Source organism: Chiloscyllium plagiosum, chromosome 2, assembly GCF_004010195.1.
Source record: "Chiloscyllium plagiosum isolate BGI_BamShark_2017 chromosome 2, ASM401019v2, whole genome shotgun sequence".
Lineage (NCBI taxonomy): Eukaryota > Metazoa > Chordata > Chondrichthyes > Orectolobiformes > Hemiscylliidae > Chiloscyllium > Chiloscyllium plagiosum.
The window spans coordinates 129,279,320-129,297,976 of record NC_057711.1 but is presented as its reverse complement, the minus strand read 5'-3'; positions in this window follow the sequence as shown (position 1 = coordinate 129,297,976).

Genomic DNA, 18,657 nt, shown 5'->3' with positions numbered 1-18,657 from the left:
CAATTCCATGAACATAGCAAATACCAGAAAACAAATAACGGCACCTGTCATCTCCTTACAAATATTAGTGTCGAGATCAGAGTGGTGCTGGAAAAGCACAGCAGGTCAGGCAGCATCCGAGGAGCAGGAAAATCGACATTTCATGCAAAAGCCCTTCATCAGAACTGAAGGCAGGGAGCCTCCAGGGTGGAGAGATAAATGAGAGGAGGGTGGGGGTGGGGAGAAGGTAGCAAAGAGTACAATAGGTGAATGGGGGAGGGGATGAAGGTGATAGGTCAGAGAGGAGGGTGGAGTGGATAGGTGGGAAGGGAGATTGGCAGGTAGGACAGCTCATGAGGACAGTGCTGAGCTGGAAGGTTGGAACTGGGGTAAGGTGGGGTGAGGGGAAATGAGGAAACTGGTGAAGTCTCACAAATATTAGTCTGCAGGAACTTAAGCTATGATATGGCGCTGGTCACATTATGGTGTCCTGCTGGCAGGAGTATACTCCCAAAGGAACATTGACACTTTGGTTATTGACTGCATTTGATAAAATTATATATGTCAGTGCTCCTTAACAAATAATGACTGCTATCACCTTGTGAAGTATCTACGTAATCCTGTGTGAGGACTTCTTTTCTTGTAACACTGTGATCTCTCTGACTTGCCCAATAGAGTATCATATAATAGAGACAAAATGGTAGATGTGATTTAATGGAGTTGCCATGACTTATTGTACTGCAACACTTACAGGTGCCTGCCTCTTTTCCAGCCACATGACCCTCACAGGAATGGCTGCTGGGAGACCAGGGATACACCCTACAAACCAGGCTCATGAGACCTGTAATAAATCCACAGAGGGTCACAGAGCTAAGTTACAATGCTGCTCACTCTTCCACAAGGGTCATCGACCTCCTGGAGACATTGTTTCAATGCCGGGATCACTCGGCTGGGGCTTTGCAATGTAGTCCAAAAAGGTTGGCCCATATCATTGTTGCAAGGCCTACCTTTCATGGTTTGAGTTAATAAAGGACTGAATGTCCTGGATGTAGACAAGATGGAGATAATAATAAAGTCTTCAATCCTTAGAATGTGCAAATAGTTTCCTCAATTGGCACTTGGGTCTCAATTAACAACTTCTATGGTAGCATTAATCCTACAGAAAACATTATAACATTCCAGGTGATAAATATTTACAAACTGACGGTTTATTTCTAATGATAGCCTTCTATGTGCCCTCAGTTTGTCTTCACCTTTCTCTTCCCCTCCACCCTACTACAGTTAGGTGCAATCTGCCCTCTGCAGGAGGGATGGGAAAAACCTGCTAGGTCACTCACCCAGCTGACGTGGAAGATATGGGTGGTTGTCCATTGGTAATTTTGGCCGAGCCTCTCAAGCCTACTGGAAGTCTCCAGTCCAGATTCCAGGTCACCTCTTCAGCTTGAACTACTGCAGGCTTTGGTATCAATGGCTGGGGGGCAGTCAGAAGTCCAGGGTGCTTCCAGAGTTATCAATGAAGAAACTTTTTGCCTGTCTGTAATTCCTTCACTCTGAGGGTGCCTACTGGAACCAATGTGTATCTCTGAAGGGAATGGTCACCTCGAGTGAGGTCTTGTCTCTCATTCTCCTCTCACCTTGCCATTGCTGTTGAACACCCATGACTGAAGCGATGGAGTGTGGGTCCATGCATATATCCACATCTTCTTTCCTTGACGACAGCTGAGAATGGAGCAAAAACTGAAATTGCTGGAGAAGCTCAGCAGGTCTGGCAGCATCTGTGGAGAGAAAGCAGAGTTGATTAAAGTTCTGAAGAAGGGTCACAAGCCTGGAAACATTAACTTTTCTTTCTCTCTACAGATGTTGCCAGACCTGCAGAGTTTCTCCAGCAAATTTTGCTTTTGTTTCAGATTTGCAGCATCCACAGTTTTTTTTGTCAAGAATGGAACATGCAAGCTGATTGTTAACAATATGAGTTAGGAGTAACTGATGGTCATTTCAGTGCCCAGTCACAGAGAGAAGATGGTGCCTTACCCTTGCAGAGTAAAGAAGATTATTGACTGTCTTCTTTCTGTACTACTGAGTCCCTTTCCAGCATGGACACATGCTGCCATCTCTGGCCAGGCTGCTGGGTTCTAGTGGATCAGCCTCCTGTTGTGAGCAGCAGGGCAGAGGACCACCTTTCTCTCTGATCTCCTTTCTACCCGTGCCTTTGGCCCAGGAAGCAGAGAGCTAGCTTGTTTTACTTCTCTTTCATTTGTTGAGACTTTGCAGGTATCTGAGAGATAGCTCCTGGATAACATTGTCTGAAGTGGTGTCTGGTTATTCTGACCTGGAAAGTCCTACCAAACAGGAATAGCCTCCATCTCACTGACCATGTGATTTGTCAATATTTTGTGCACCGTCTCACTTGCATAATCACTTGCATGTGATTATGCAAAATAATACCACCCAGACTCAGAAACAATGTCACATAAATCACTCACACTATTCTTTATCCAAATGTCTGAACAACGCTTGTGTCCACCCTCCTCACCCAATCCAACCTCATCCCCCCCGAATGTGCAGGGCTTCACTCTCTCTGCACCAATCCCAGTTCACCATCAAACCCACTGACAACGGGCAGGATGGTGATAGTCTGGAGAACGGACCTCTATGCTTCAGAGGCCGAACGCCAACTCTCCAACACCAAGTCCTACCTCCCCCTTTATCATGATCCCACCGTGACCCATCAAGCCAAAATCATTCGCACTGTCTGTGCCTTCATTGCCTCCAGTGATCTCCCTCCACTGCCTCCAATCTCATAATCCCCCAGCCTCGCATTGCCCAGTTCTACCTACTCCCCAAGATCCACCAAGCCCAATACCCCGGCTAACCCTCGGCATGCTCCTGCTCCACTGAACTCATCTCATCCTATCTAGACTCCACCCTCTCCCCCGTGGTTCTGGCACTTCCCACCTACATCTGCAACACCAACTGCGCCCTCCATCTCTTCAGTAACTTTAAATTCCCCAGCTCCCAGCGCTTTAACTTCACTATGGACGTGGAGTCCTTATACATGTCCATACCCTACAAGGATGGCCTTCAGGACCTCAGCTTCTTCCTCTCCATCCAGTTCCCCCTCCACCAATACCCTCCTCTGACTCGCCAAACTAGTCCTCACACTTACTGGCTTTTCCTTTATCTCCTCCCATTTGCTCCAAATCCAGGGGATGGCTATGGGCATTCGGATGGCCCCAGCTATGCCTGCCTCTTTGTCAGCCAAGTCAAACAGTCCCTCTTCCGTACTACAGAGGCACTGTGCCCCAACTCTTCTGCCATTACATCGACGACTGCATCGGTACAGCGTCCTGCACCCAGGCTGAACTGGAACAGTTCACCGACTTCACCCACAACTTCACCCCAGCCTCAAATTCACTTGGTCTATCTCAGACACTTCCCTCCCCTTTCTTGATCTCTCCATTTCCATCTCTGGGGAGAGTCTCCAGATGGAGGTTTACTATAAACCCACAGACTCTCACAACTACCTGGACTACACCTCCTCCCATCCAGTATCCTGCAAAAATTCCAACCCTCTCTAATTCCTCCGCCTCTGCCTCGATCTGCTCAGACAAGGAGACATTCCACTCCCAAGCATCCCGGATGTCCACCTACTTTGAACAACATGCTTCTCCCCCTTCTGTCATCCAGACAGCCCTCTGCCGCATCACCTCCATTCCCCATTCCACTATTCTAAACCCCACCCCATAAATGCAATAAAGACAGAGACCCCCTTGTCCTGACCTACCATCCAACCAGTTTCTGCATCCAACACATCATCCTTAAACACTTTCACCAACTCCAACTGGATGTCCCTTCAGCAACCCTTGGCGTGCACCAAGCTCCCCACCAACACACCCCAAACCCCAGGTACCTTCCTCTGCAACTGGAAAAGATGCAAAATGTGCCAGTACACCAACCTCCTCACCTCCATCCAGGGTCTCAAACAGTCTTTCCAGGTGAGACAGAGGTTCCTCCAAACTAGTTTACTGTATCCGGTGCTCCTGATGTTGTCTTCTCTACATTGGGAAGGTTCACCGAGCATTTTAGCCAGGCCTGCAGGGGCCATCTGGATCTCCCAGTCACTGCCCATTTTAATTCCCCTCCCCACTCCCTTTCCGACAAGACCATCCTTGGCCTCCTCCATTGCCACAACGAATCATACCCCAAACTGGCTGAACAACACCTCATCTTTCGCCTGGGCAGCCTATAGCTCGGAGGACTCAACTTTGAGTTCTCCAATTTCAAAAAAAAACCCCGTCCCATCCTGTGACTCCCTTTCCAGCCCCTCCTCTCCCTTCCACTCCTCCCTGCCACCAACCAGATTCATTCCTCCCGTTGACCAATCAGGTCATACCCTCGATCTGTCTTCACCTATCCCACTTCACCACCCTGCCCCCACCACCCCTTTTATCTGCAGCTCCTCCCAACACCCACCCCCAGTTCTGAAGAAGAGTTCCAGTCAAAACGTCAACTTCTCCACCTCCTGATACTGCCTGGCCTGCTCTGTTCTTCCAACTTCCTACCTGTCTATTTTGAACAATGCTTGTAGCATTCAAATGGAACTTTTTAGACTCCAGCCAATCCCAAAGGCAGACTTTTTAACTTCTAGGAAGTCACTGTCTACTCAATGCTCAGGTCAAAATAGTGAACCCCAAGGGTAGACAAATAGCTCTTGAAACTACATGCTCCATTATCTAAGTGGTGATTTGTCAGAGCAGACTGAACACATTGTAAATTCCATGCGATTTTCATCCATTAAATTCTGCACGTTGACCTATAGTAAATATTTTGAATCATCAGCTACACAGCACTCTGCCCTGATATAATTTAAGGAATTGAACTGTGTGCATTGAGGCCTTCCTAAACTCCACACATCCCTGCTTAGCACTGAGGTGTGAATGTTCTCCAACTTGGAGAAACAGCTGACCAGACTGGTTCTTAAAAACTGACAAGGGTTGACAGTTTAATAAGTGCAAGATATCAAATGTAGGATACCTTAAACTTTCACTTCTGCATGGCAAATGCTCACAGCAAGAGCTTCTCTTGGGGCTTTTCCTGATTGACCACCAGAGCTGTGGCCAAGAATTGGTAAAATTGCCAAGCTTTATATGTCAATTCCTTGTGATTAGAGACTCCCTGAGAAAATTCCTGGCAATATTTTGTTTCAGAAAAAATTACCTCAGAGAAATAGATCTCAAGTTTTGCATGTTGATGTTGCCATGCCCAGGGAAGACTCAACGATTGCAGATAAGTTTCTGAAAATTTCCTCATGAAGGGCTTCTGCTCGAAACCTCAACTCTCCTACTCCTTGGATGCTGCCTGACCTGCTGTGCTTTTCCAGTGCCACACTTTTTAACACATTTCTGAAAATGCATTTTCTTTGAAATGGACACTGATCAACTTCTAACATGGCTGTCAATAGTCAAGAGACCTTTGCTTAATCAACATTGACTATCCCAAGTTTCAAAAACATTTTAATTAAACCACCATGGGTGGGGTCATTCCCATGGAATAGACAGAGCAACATCAGAGTAATTTGTGGAAATCACACCTGCCATTGTTCAAATTCCACCACAAACAGAGAACTAATGAATCACTAGATCTGTCATCTCTCACATCAACGTTTCACAAAAGAGAGCTAAAGACACAGAAATTCACAGACTAACAGTGAATGACTACCACTAATCTCTGGGGTTCTTTGTACACTGATATCTCGGGACTTCCAAGTATTTCTGGTTAGACAGTTCCTCTGGAGATAATGAGACCAAAACTGACAGAAGTTAACAAGTTTTCTTCTAAAGCTTCATAACACATCCAAGCATTCTGTAAGAGAGCTGGGAATGTGTGTTACAGACGTTTCGTCCCCTGTCTAGGTGACATCCTCAGTGCTTGGGAGCCTCCTGTGAAGCGCTTCTGTGATCTTTCCTCCAGCATTTGTAATGGTTTGTCTCTGCTGCTTCCGGTTGTCAGTTCCAGCCAGCCACTGCAGTGGCCGGTATATTGGGTCCAGGTCGATGTGATTATTGATTGAATCTGTGGATGAGTGCCATGCCTCTAGGAATTCCCTGGCTGTTCTCTGTTTGGCTTGTCCTATAATAGTAGTGTTGTCCCAATCGAACTCATGTTGTTTGTCTTCTGCGTGTGTGGCTACTAAGGATAGCTGGTCGTGTCGTTTCGTGGCTAGTTGGTGTTCATGGATGCGGATCGTTAGCTGTCATCCTGTTTGTCCTATAAGCACATCGACCTGGACCCAATATACCGACCACTGCAACAGACAGCTGGAACTGACAACCGGAAGCGGCAGATTCAAACCACTACAAATGCCGGAGGAAAGATCACAGAAGCGCTTCACAGGAGGCTCCCAAGCACTGAGGATGTCACCTAGACAGGGGACGAAACGTCTGCAACACAAATTCCCAGCTCGGCGAACAGAACCACAACAACGAGCACCCGAGCTACAAATCTTCTCACAAACTTTGAATTCTATAAGAGACTATAAAAGTTACAGACCAGCAGTGGGAAGCTGGCTTTGTCATCTTTTCTTGTTCAAAAGGTGTAAAGTTTTTAAACATTTCCCAATCTGATTCCAAAACTCAAAGTCTATCTGGAACAAAATCTGATTTTCTGATATAAAAACCTCAATGGTATTGTTTTGCAAACTGCTGAAAGTTAATCCATTTGAAGAAAATGTGACTTCAACAATTCAAAAATATTTGAGCTAAAGTAAAGTTGTTATATTCATAGAGACATACAGCACGGAAACAGACCCTTCAGCCCAACTCATTCATGCTGACAGGTATCCTAAAATGAACTAGTCTCATTTGCCTGTATTTGGCCCATATTCCTCTAAACTTTTCCTATCCATGTACCTGTTCAAATGTCTTTTAAATTTTGTAATTGTACTTGCCTGTGCCAGGGCTGCTCTCTCATTAGAGGTGTTAGTCTATCTTGGGAGTCATTCTATTTCAGGCAAGGAGAGAGGTTCAGAGGTAACCTCAACCAGTGTGGGGATTGAAGGCTGCATCACAAATCAGCTGTCCAGCCAACTGAGCTAAGTTATCACAAAGGACTCACCATTTCAAGGGTCTGCTTCCAAACTGTATGACTTTATGACTCTATGTCTCTTTAACAGTGAGGAAAGGGAACTAGCACTTTCAGTTTATTTCTCCTTTCCTGGCCATGACAATGTTTTGTTCAAAAACATACAATGTCTAGTTAATTACCTTCGAAGACGTATGTTCCCTGGAATTTTGATTTGGCATGCCGCTGCAAAGTGGAGAAAGTGGGATTTCCCTAAAGTAAATGCCAATAAGATCTACAAGTGGCCACTTTCACCATCAATTAATGATAAAGTCTAGACGGTGAATTACTGTCTACAAGCATAAGTTTCTGCAGTTAATCAGCATCAGTGTGGGAACCGGCCTGAATATAAAGTTTAAACTTTTCCTAAACGTACAGCTTCTCATGGAATAATAGTTAGAAACAGTTCAAAACCAGCCAATACTATTGTGTGGATAAACTAAACAATTCTCCAGTAAATGTCACAATTATATTTTTAGTGAAGAAATCAGGTGGTGGTTAAAAAGATGTTCAAAACATTTCATAGAATTCCTACAATGTGGAAACAGGCCATTTGGCCCAACAAGTCCACAGCCACCCTCTGAAGAGTAACCTACCCAGACTCATTCCCCTACCCTATTGCTCTACATTTCCCCTGAGTAATGGATCTAATCTATACATCCTTGAAACCCACACAGACACAGGGAGAATGTGCAAACTCCACACAGACAGTCACCCAAGGCTGGAATTGAACCCAGGTCCCTGTGAGGTAGCAGTGTTAACCAATGAGCTACCGTGCCACCAAGCATTTGCAAATATATGAAATAATTCCATCCTTTCCTCCCTGCCTCCCCATAACAACTGGGTGATACTGGAACAGTTTACTTTGTTCTTTTTGGGTTGAATCATTTTTTTTGGATAGGTACTTGTTGCATCAAGTCTTTGAGAGGGTTTTTCACCATGAATCCTAATGAGACTTCTTGCCACATCTTACCAAATTCTCCTCATTAAACACATATCCCAAGCCTTTAATACCTTCCGCAAAACAATTCACAGAGTAGCAGATGTTTACTGAACATCAGTATCTCCTGTGTTTATGCCATATTTAAAACTGTCACGATTAGAGCGGAGCTGGAAAAGCTCAGCAGGTCAGGCAGCATCGCAGGAGCAGGAAAATCGACATTTCGGGCAAAAGCCCTTCATCAGGAATCTGCCCGAAATGTCGATTTTCCTGCTCCTCGGATGCTGCCTGACCTGCTGTGCTTTTCCAGCACCACTCTAATCTTGATTCTAATCTCCAGCATCTGTAGTACCCACATCTGCCTACATTTAAAACTGTACCCAGTCAAGCATTGGCAACCTGGCATTGCTCCTTATTGGAATATAATGGCATAGCAGTCACAAAACCTTACTGCTCATGACACTTAACCAATCTCCCTCGCACATACAACCTCATTCTCTCATCCTAATTACTGTTTAGCCAGCAGACCACACAGCTTACCAGTTCCTAGCTACAAACTGTCTAAACAGCTTCTCTGTGTCACCACTACTCTGTCCCCAGTGCCCAGTGGAGACTTGCAGCTTGTCATTGTCTAGGAGGGGAACATCACAGACAGGTTAGTAACTGGATAATTCCAGACAGGAGCTTTTATTTCCAGCCACCAAGAGTGAACACAAACAACATGATAGAGTCTACTGTTGGCCTCACAAAGCAAACCAGGTACTGGCATCATTGCTAACGACTGCTCTACAGCAACCAGCCAGCTCTCTTCAAATGGAACTGGGTGGAATCAGACCACTGTCTGGCTTGTAGTGCTCAATGCAGCTGAGCTCTGTCTCACACACAGGGAGATATCCTTGCACCCAATGTCTTTGTTATCTTCCTTCTTGGTAGACTGCTCCTGCTCTCCCAGTTCCTCAGCATCTGTCAAATTGTCTCATTGTCTGCACCAGCAGTGAAGAATATAGCACTTCAGGATGTAGAGGTGCAGTCTGTTCAAACTACAATAGACGCCCCCCCCACCCGACCAGTCCAAGTTGCTGAATCACATCTCCGTGGCCCAGACTCAGCATATGCTCTAAGGTGCTGTGTCAGCAGGTGAGGGAGATGTTTCATGTAAAAGGGAGATCTGCTGCACTCGACCCCTTCCCAGCCCACACCCACATCAATCATTCACTGCATTCTCTACATTTATCATCAGCATGCAGGCCATAGGATGAAGCGATGTTTCCCTCAGCCGACAGCACCTTTGGAAATTTCACAAGTGATCAGATGCTTTTGTCCAGAAGTCACCTCTTTTTAGGACATTGTCACTGTTTTCTGCGCCATTGAGATGCCAGTGTTTGGCTGCAATGGCATGATTCAAATTGCCTTTGACCAGCCTTTGAACCTTCAGCAAGTCCACTCTGCAAGCATTGCAAATGGGCAAAAAGAATTATCACAAATGAAATGTAGCTGGACTTAGCTAATGCATGCTTCATATATTTGACTCTTCAATGTCCTAGCATCCAGCTGCTGTGAGTCTTGTACTTTTGCCCATCAAACAGATACTGACTCCAGTTATCCTGGGCAAGTGATGGTAAGGAACACACTGCCTAGTCTCCAGGTGCACCTTAGAACCTCCAGGTCCCCTTAACCTCTCACTACCTAACACTCCTTTCCTACCCACTCCCCCTCAGACTCATCACTTTAAACTTTATCTTCTCTGCACACTGAACTCCAACATTATACTTTATTCCTGATGAAGGGCTTTTGCCTGAAACGTCAATTTCGCTGCTCCTTGGATGCTGCCTGAACTGCTGTGCTCTTCCAGCACCACTAATCCAGAATTATACTTTAATGCTGCCTGCCCTCTTCCACTGTGGAGGCTCTGATGGTGGCCTACCATGCCCTCTGATGTTGTTCTGTATATTCCCCATTCAGAGCTGAAAATGTGTTGCTGGAAAAGCGCAGCAGGTCAGGCAGCATCCAAGGAACAGGAGAATCGACATTTCGGGCATAAGCCCTTCTTCAGGGCATATTCCCCATTCACCCTAGGTTTCCCCAGTCACTGTCCTTGTCCCCACCTCTGCACATGTACAGGACCTTGGTAGGCCAGTTTTAGAATTCTGCATTCAGTTCTGGTCTCCCTGCTATAGGAAGGATGTTATTAAATTGGAAAGGGTTTAGGAAAGATTCACAAGGATGTTGCCAGGCTGGAGGGTTTGAGCTACAGGGAGAGGCTGAATAGGCTGGGGGATGACCTTACTAAGATTTATAAAATCATGAGATGGATCGGGTGAACAGCCAAGGTCTGTTTCCATGGTAAGGGAGTCCAAATCTAGAGGGCATAGGTTTAAGGTGAGAGGGAAATGATTTAAACAGACCTGAGGGACACATTTTCACGCAGAGGGTGGTGCGTGTGTGGAATGAGCTGCCAGAGGAAGTGGTGGAGGCTGGTACAATTGCAACATTTAAAAAGCATCTGGATGAGTATATGAATAGGAAGGGTTGAGAGGAATATGGGCTAAATGCTGACCGGATTAATTTAGGATATCTGGTTGGCATGGATGAGTTGGACCAAAGGGTCTATTTCTGTGCTGTACATCTCAATGACTCAATGACTCAATGACATGCATTGACACCCTCCATCCCTTTTGGCAGTGATCCCTGCCTTACCCCTCCCATTCCTCCCTCCCACCAACACCCCACCAAGCACACCCCCCTCCCCACCCCACACACACACACACACACATACATACACACACACACACAGACACACACACACACACACACACATACACACACACACACACACAATTGAATTCCCTTCAACAATCAGTGTGTAGATACCCAACAACCCCTCGGCATGATTGACTGGGCCCCGACTGCTGTGTTTGCAGCTCCCTGATGGATGGGACACAATTTAACTGATTGTTTGTGATGGCCATATAGCACTGACCGTTACCTACTCCCCAGACTGTACTCAGATATACCTCATGACCTTTCCAGACATCTCCCCCTACCCCGAACATGCACCATACCCCTCCAGACAGATCTCTACTGACCAGCAGAATAAGCCACCTGTCTGCATAAACAGCAGTACAGCAGGACTGACACCCTTGGAAAAATAATGAAAAAAACCCTGAAGATGCTGTAAATCAGAAACAAAAATGTTTTGCATTCTGAGAAAGGGTTACTTGACTTGAAAAAATAACTCTTCTTTCTGTCTACAGATACTATCAGACCTGCTGAGCTTTTCCAGCAATTTCTGTTTTGTTTATCATGCCCTTAGGGTCTCGCTGAAGGCCCATTGCTCCAACAGGAATGGTACAACACGATAAGGCAAAGCATGGACACTGCAAACATGCAAGAAGGTGCTAAGTGAGTGAGCAGCTCCCAGGTGCAGTCTGGTCCTATCTATGGACTATGTACCCTTCCTTGCACACACAGTGTCCATGCAGCAGCCTCTCAGGGTTAACTGCTGTTGCACCCTGCAATGCAAATCTATCCCTCCAAAGCAATCTGAAAGTGTATCAGAGAGACTCCGTGAGGATGACAAAGGGTTGTCAAATGCTGCTGTCAATGCCCTTGGATGAAGGGTGGGTGAGGCTGGGGCCCATGGACAGTGCCCTGGGATGGTGTTGGTACTGAGCAACATGGAGACTCCAGCAGCCAGTGGTGATTGGAAATAACCAGGCCCCTGCTCTGACTGCCTTGCTGAAAATCCTTGATGCCGAGCTTGTTTGGTAAGATATATAACTGACTATAAATGAGGTGAATTGTGCCACTAATAAGGAATTTAAATCACTGCAATGCTCCTTCATTAGAAACTCACCACTGCCTTGCGAGAAACACGCCTTGCTGTCAGACAGATACAGAAACAATGCAGCGAGTTGCTCTCATGTCAAATGGGAAACGCTGGACATCTCGTGTAATTCTGCCAGAAATCTCACCATTCAGGCCTCATGATCATAGAAATCTCTATTAGTGCAGAAAGAGGCCAATCAGCCTATTGAATCAGCACTGACCCTCTGAAGGACATTCTGGATTAGTGGTGCTGGAAGAGCACAGCAGTTCAGGCAGCATCCAAGGAGCAGGAAAATCGACGTTTCTGTGCAGGAGCCCTTCATAAGGAAGGGTTCCTCTCCGAAACATCGATTTTCCTGCGCCTTGGATGCTGCCTGACCTGCTATGCATTTCCAGCAACACTCTAATCTTGACTCTAATCTCCAGCATCTGCTGTCTTCACTTTCGCCTCTGAATAACATCCCAGCCACACCTAAACCCACTCCACCCCCGGACCTCAACCTATCCCCAAAACCCCACATTAATCTTGTCAGGTAAAGAGGGAAAGAATGAAAATGAGCTTATTAACATCAGCAAATATGAACAATTTAGAATAAATTTTCCCAATGGTAAATTCACTGGCAGAATCTTAGCTTTTGATACAGAACAGGTTAACACATGACAGATTGCTTCACACTTCTATCCATGTTCTGACTTCTGAATTCTAATTGCCTGAAATATGCATTGCTTTGTCCTGAGACAAATTGTCCTTAACCGAATATCTAAAAGGATTTGAAAGTGGTCTCAGAATGGTCCTTGAAGGAAAGTCATTGAACAGTTCCCTAAAGTTAATTTGAGGTGTTTCTTTATTGAGATTAAACCCCTGAATGGTTCACCAGATGTACAGTCTGGAGATGCAGAAATGGAAGATGAAGATGTTGTGAGAATTGGATATAACTCGAGGCAATCTGACTTTATTTTGAACTCTAACTATCTGGGGCAAGCAATTAATTTCTGCTCCTGAAAATTAATAAATTGGTAAACGATATACAAAGAATGCAACGCAAATAATATATCACACCAACTGGTAAAGGAGATAAGACCATAAGACCATAAGACATAGGAGCGGAAAAAGGCCATTCGGCCCATCGAGTCCACTCCGCTTTCAGCTAACATTCCCTTTCAGCTAACAAGGAACAAGTCCAAATAATTTTGATAATTTATGAACAGCACATTAGTCAGATTACAGAAAGGCTCATGTATCAATATTCTTGAGATTATTTATGAGGACTATGCCCTCTGGTTCTGGACTCCCCGACCCCAGGGAAAAGACTTTGTCTATTTATCCTATCCATGCCCTTCATAATTTTGTAAACCTCCATAAGGTCACACCTCAGCCTCCAACGCTCCAGGAAAAACAGCCCCAGCCTGTTCAGCTTCTCCCTGTAGCTCAGATCCTCTAACCCTGGCAACATCCTTGTAAATCTTTTCTGAACTCTTTCAAGTTTCACAACATCTTTCCGATAGGAAGGAGACCAGAATTGCACGCAATATTCCAACAGTGGCCTAACCAATGTCCTGTACAGCCACAACATGACCTCCCAACTCCTGTACTCAATACTCTAACCAATAAAGGAAAGCATACCAAACGCCTTCTTCACTATCCTATCTATATGCGACTCCACTTTCAAGGAGCTATGAACCTGCACTCCAAGGTCTCTTTGTTCAGCAATACTCCCGCGGACCTTACCATTAAGGGTATAAGTCCTGCTAAGATTTGCTTTCCCAAAATGCAGCACCTCGCATTCATCCGAATTAAACTCCATCTGCCACTTATCAGCCGTGAGAGGAGAAAGATATAAAAGAGACCTAAGGGGCAACTTTTTCGCACAGAGGGTGGTACGTTTATGGAATGAGCTGCTAGAGGATTTGTGGAGGCTGGTACAATTGCAACATTTAAGAGGCATTTGGATTGGTATATGAATAGGAATTGTTTGGAGGGATATGGGCCGGGTGCTGGCAGATGGGACTAGATTGGGTTGGGATATCTGGTCGGCAAGGACGGGTTGGACCGAAGGGTCTGTTTCTATGCTGTACATCTCTTTGACTCTATGACTGTTTGCCCTGTGTCTCTATTCTGGGTCACATGAGGAGTAATGCATTCAGTGTGTACATCACTTGTCTAAGCATGGACACCTCAGTGTTGCTTATATATTCAAATGGTCAACTGATACCATGCATGAACACCCGCAATAAGTGTGCTTAAGCATCTAATCTGAAGGGCTTTTGCCCGAAACGTCGATTTTGCCTGTCCTCGGATGCTGCCTGAATTGCTGTGCTCTTCCAGCACCACTGATCCAGTATATATTCAAATGGTCAACTGATACCGTGCATGAACACCCGCAATAAGTGTGCTTAAGCATCTAATCATTTTTGCAATGAGGAAAACTTAGTTCTATCTCATTTAAATGGAAATATTTGGCCAGCACCTTCCTGTTCAATTCCTCATTAGGAATTATTGGGAGCCGTAAGACAATATTAAGGGCACCAGTTGAGTTTACCATGAAAGATTCTCCTTGCCAGCCCCATGTACTGCCTGAGGCATTGAGACCCTTAGGTAGACCCTTAGGTCTCTCTCTGTCTCTCTCAAGGTAATCAAATGCATTGGATTGTTGTACTTTAAGCAATCTGAATACTTTCAAAGGGAAATGTAAACTTACACCGTGAATGAGGATGAATAGTATTCTGAGACTCTATTTACTATCCTAATATCTGAACTATGGATAGAACTGTAAAAAATGAAATTATTGTGAAATACTCCATTGGGTTATCCTTTTTTGTCAACTGTAATAGCATACAAAGGTTATATTTAGAGTTATAGAGTCATAGAAATGTACAGCACAGAAACAGACCCGTCAATCCAACTTGTCCATGCTAACCAGATATCCCAAATTAATCTAGTTCCATTTGACAGCATTTAGCCCATACTTATGCATTGTACATACATACTTTAATATCTCTGCAAACACAGATCCAAGTCTTTAAATAAATAGTTGTCTATATGGACTTCAGTAAGGCGACTGACAAGGTTCCTCATGGGAGACTGGTTAGCAAGGTTCGATCTTGTGGAATACAGGGAGAACTCGCCATTTGGAAACAGAACTGACTTGAAGGTAGAAGACAGAGGGTGGTGGTGGAGGGTTGTTTTTCAGACTGGAGGCCTGTGACCAGTGGAGTGCCACAAGGATCGGTGCTGTGTCCACTGTTTTTCGTCATTTACATAAATGATTTGGATGTGAATATAGGAAGAATAATTAGTAAGTTTGCAGATGACAATTGGAGGTACAGTGGACAGCGAAGAAGGTTACCTCAGAGTCCAATGAGATCTTAATCAGATGGGCCAATGGGCTGAGAAGTGGCAGGTGGAGTTTAATTTAGATAAATGTGAAGTGTTGCATTTTGCAAATCAGAGCAGGACATATACACTTAATGGTAAGGTCCTGGGGAGTGTTCCTGAAACAAAGAGACCTTGAAGTACAGGTTCATTGCTCCTTGAAAGTAGAGTCACAGGTAGATAGGATAATGAAGAAGGCATTTGGTATGCTTTCCTTTATTGGTCAGAGTATTGAATATGGGAGTTGGGAGGTCATGTTGCGGCTGTACAGTGTGTTGGGTAGGCCACTGTTGGGATATTGCATGTAATTCTGGTCTCCTTCTTATTGGAAGGATGTGGTGAAACTTGAAAGGGTTCAGAAAAGATTCACAAGGATGTTGCCTGGGTTGGAGGAATTGAGCTATCGGGAGAGGATGTACAGGCTGGGGCTTTTTCCCTGGAGCAACGGAGGCTGAGGGGTGACCTTATAGAGGTTTATAAAATCATGAAAGGCATGCGTAGGATAAGTAGACAAAGTCTTTTCCCTGGGGTCGGGGAGTCCATAACTAGAGGGCATAGGTTTAGGGTGAGACGGGAAAGATATAAAAGAGACTTAAGGGGCAATGTTTTCATACAGAGGGTGGTATGTGTATGGAATGAGCTGCCAGAGGAAGTGGTGGAGGCTGGTATAATTGCAACATTTAAAAGGCATCTGGATGGGTATATAAATAGGATGGGTTTAGAGGGTTATGGGCCGGGTGCTGGCAAATGAGACTTGATTAGGTTGAGATATCTGGTCTGCATGGACGAGTTGGACTGAAGGGTTTGTTTCCATGCCGTACATCTCTTTGACTCTATGACTGTCTTTGAGACTGAAAAGGAAGTGCTCAATAATAAACTGAAGTAAGTCTTATAAATATCAAAATGTAGTAATGTGTACAACAAAGGGTGACAGTTACTGTAACTGTTGATTAGCTGACTGAAAATTCACATTTATTATGGAGCTTTTCTTGACTTTCAGCTCAAGTCTGGGTTTTAATACGAAGCTTGAAGTATTTAAAAACAAAGCACAGATAATAGCTTCATAATCTTCACATTGCATTCTTGAATGTATGTCCCAATTTTCAAATAATTAAGTGTTAGTATTAATATCTAAGTGCAAATGTAACATAGTGTGGATGCTGGAAGCTCCTCAGAAAATACTGGAAATATTTAACAGCTGCAAAGTTTAATATCAAAGTTTAGAAGCAAAGTTGAGCAGATTTTTTTAATACAGAGGAAGATCGTTGATTTTCAATGGACAGACAGCTGCATTGAGCAAAAAATAACAGATGTACTTCCCTGGACATCTTCCAATTAAAAATTCTGACAATTCAACAGAAGATCTCATCATATCAATCATCATGTAGTTAGTCATCTAATCCAGAGTCAGGGTCACCTGCCTCGGTCTTAGCTTTCTCTTCATTGCTTTCTTCACATGAAATTAACAGTAAACTAAATCTAATAACTGGATTTGGAGAGATTTCCGAAAGATTTGACAAATAGATCTTAAAATCAAATTGAATTAGAGTGACTGTCTGATAGATGAATCACAGCCAAAAGTGTGGGGCTGGAAAAGCGCAGCAGGTAAGGCAACATCCGAGGAGCAGGAGAGTCGATCATTTGGGCATATGCCCTTTATCAGGAAACATTCTGTGTGTTTTTCCAGTGACACATGTTTTGACTCTGACTCTCCAGCATCCGCAGTCCTCACTTCCTCTCAGAAGATGAATCACAGTATCTTTTCTTTTTATTTATTCATTCATCGGTTGTGCGTGTCTCTGGCTGGCTAGCATTTACAGCCTCCCAGCTCCTCACTGCGGAGGCAGTGGCTTTGTGGCATAATTGCTAAATTACTAAGCAAAAAACTCAACTAATGTTCTGGGCCTTGGGTTTGAATCCTTCTATGGCAGATGGTGGAATCTGAATTCAATAAAAAATATCTGGAATTATGAATTTACTAGTGATAATGAAACTATTGTTGGGAAAGCCTACCTGGCTCACTAATCTCCTTCAGGAAAGGAAATCTACCATCCTTACCTGATCTGGCCTATAAATGACTCCAGAACCACAGCAATGTGGTTGACTCTCAACTGCCCTCTGAAATGGCCGAGCAAGCCACTCCAATAGAACAATTGCTATGAAGTCTCAAAAAAAGAAGCTTAAGCTATTCATTACAATAATGTTTGTAACTATCTTCAGCCAGAAGTGCTAGTTGGATAGTCTATCTTGGCCTTCTTGGAGAACTCAGCATCACAGATACTATCTTTAACCAATTCAATTCACTTCACATGAAATGAAGAAATGATCAAAGAAACAGGATACTGCAAACCACTTTGGGCTCTGACAACATTCCAGCAATAACACTTCAGAATTTTGCTTCAGAACTGATGTACCCTGTAGCCAAACTCTTCCAGCACAGTTACAACACTGAGATCCACCAGGGAAGTTGGAAAGTTGCCCAGGTAGGCCCTTTATAAAAATTAGGATAAATCCTACCTGACTAATCATCACTGTCTCAGCCTATCCTTCACTATCAGGCAAGTGTCATCTACAGTGCTATCTACACAGTGGTAAGCTGATCAGTTTGGGTTCCACCAGGGTCACCAGACTGGAGCTGAAAGTCAAGAAAAGCTCCATAATAAATGTGAATTTTCAGTCAGCTAATCAACAGTTACAGTAACTGTCACCCTTTGTTGTACACATTACTACATTTTGATATTTATAAGACTTACTTCAGTTTATTATTGAGCACTTCCTTTTCAGTCTCAAAGACAGTCATAGAGTCAAAGAGATGTACGGCATGGAAACAAACCCTTCAGTCCAACTCGTCCACGCAGACCAGATATCTCAACCTAATCAAGTCTCATTTGCCAGCACTTGGCCCATAACCTGCTAAGGTGAAAACAATGACTGCAGATGCTGGAAACCAGATTCTGGATTAGTGGTGCTGGAAGAGCACAGCAGTTCAGGCAGCATCCAAGGAGCTTTGAAATCAACGACGTTTATTCCTGATGAAGGGCTTTTGCCTGAAACGTCGATTTCGAAGCTCCTTGGATGCTGCCTGAACTGCTGTGCTCTTCCAGCACCACTCTAATCAATAACCCTCTAAACCCATCCTATTTATATACCCATCCAGATGCCTTTTAAATGTTGCAATTATACCAGCCTCCACCACTTCCTCTGGCAGCTCATTCCATACACATACCACCCTCTGTATGAAAACATTGCCCCTTAAGTCTCTTTTATATCTTTCCCGTCTCACCCTAAACCTATGCCCTCTAGTTATGGACTCCCCGACCCCAGGGAAAAGACTTTGTCTACTTATCCTACGCATGCCTTTCATGATTTTATAAACCTCTATAAGGTCACCCCTCAGCCTCCGTTGCTCCAGGGAAAA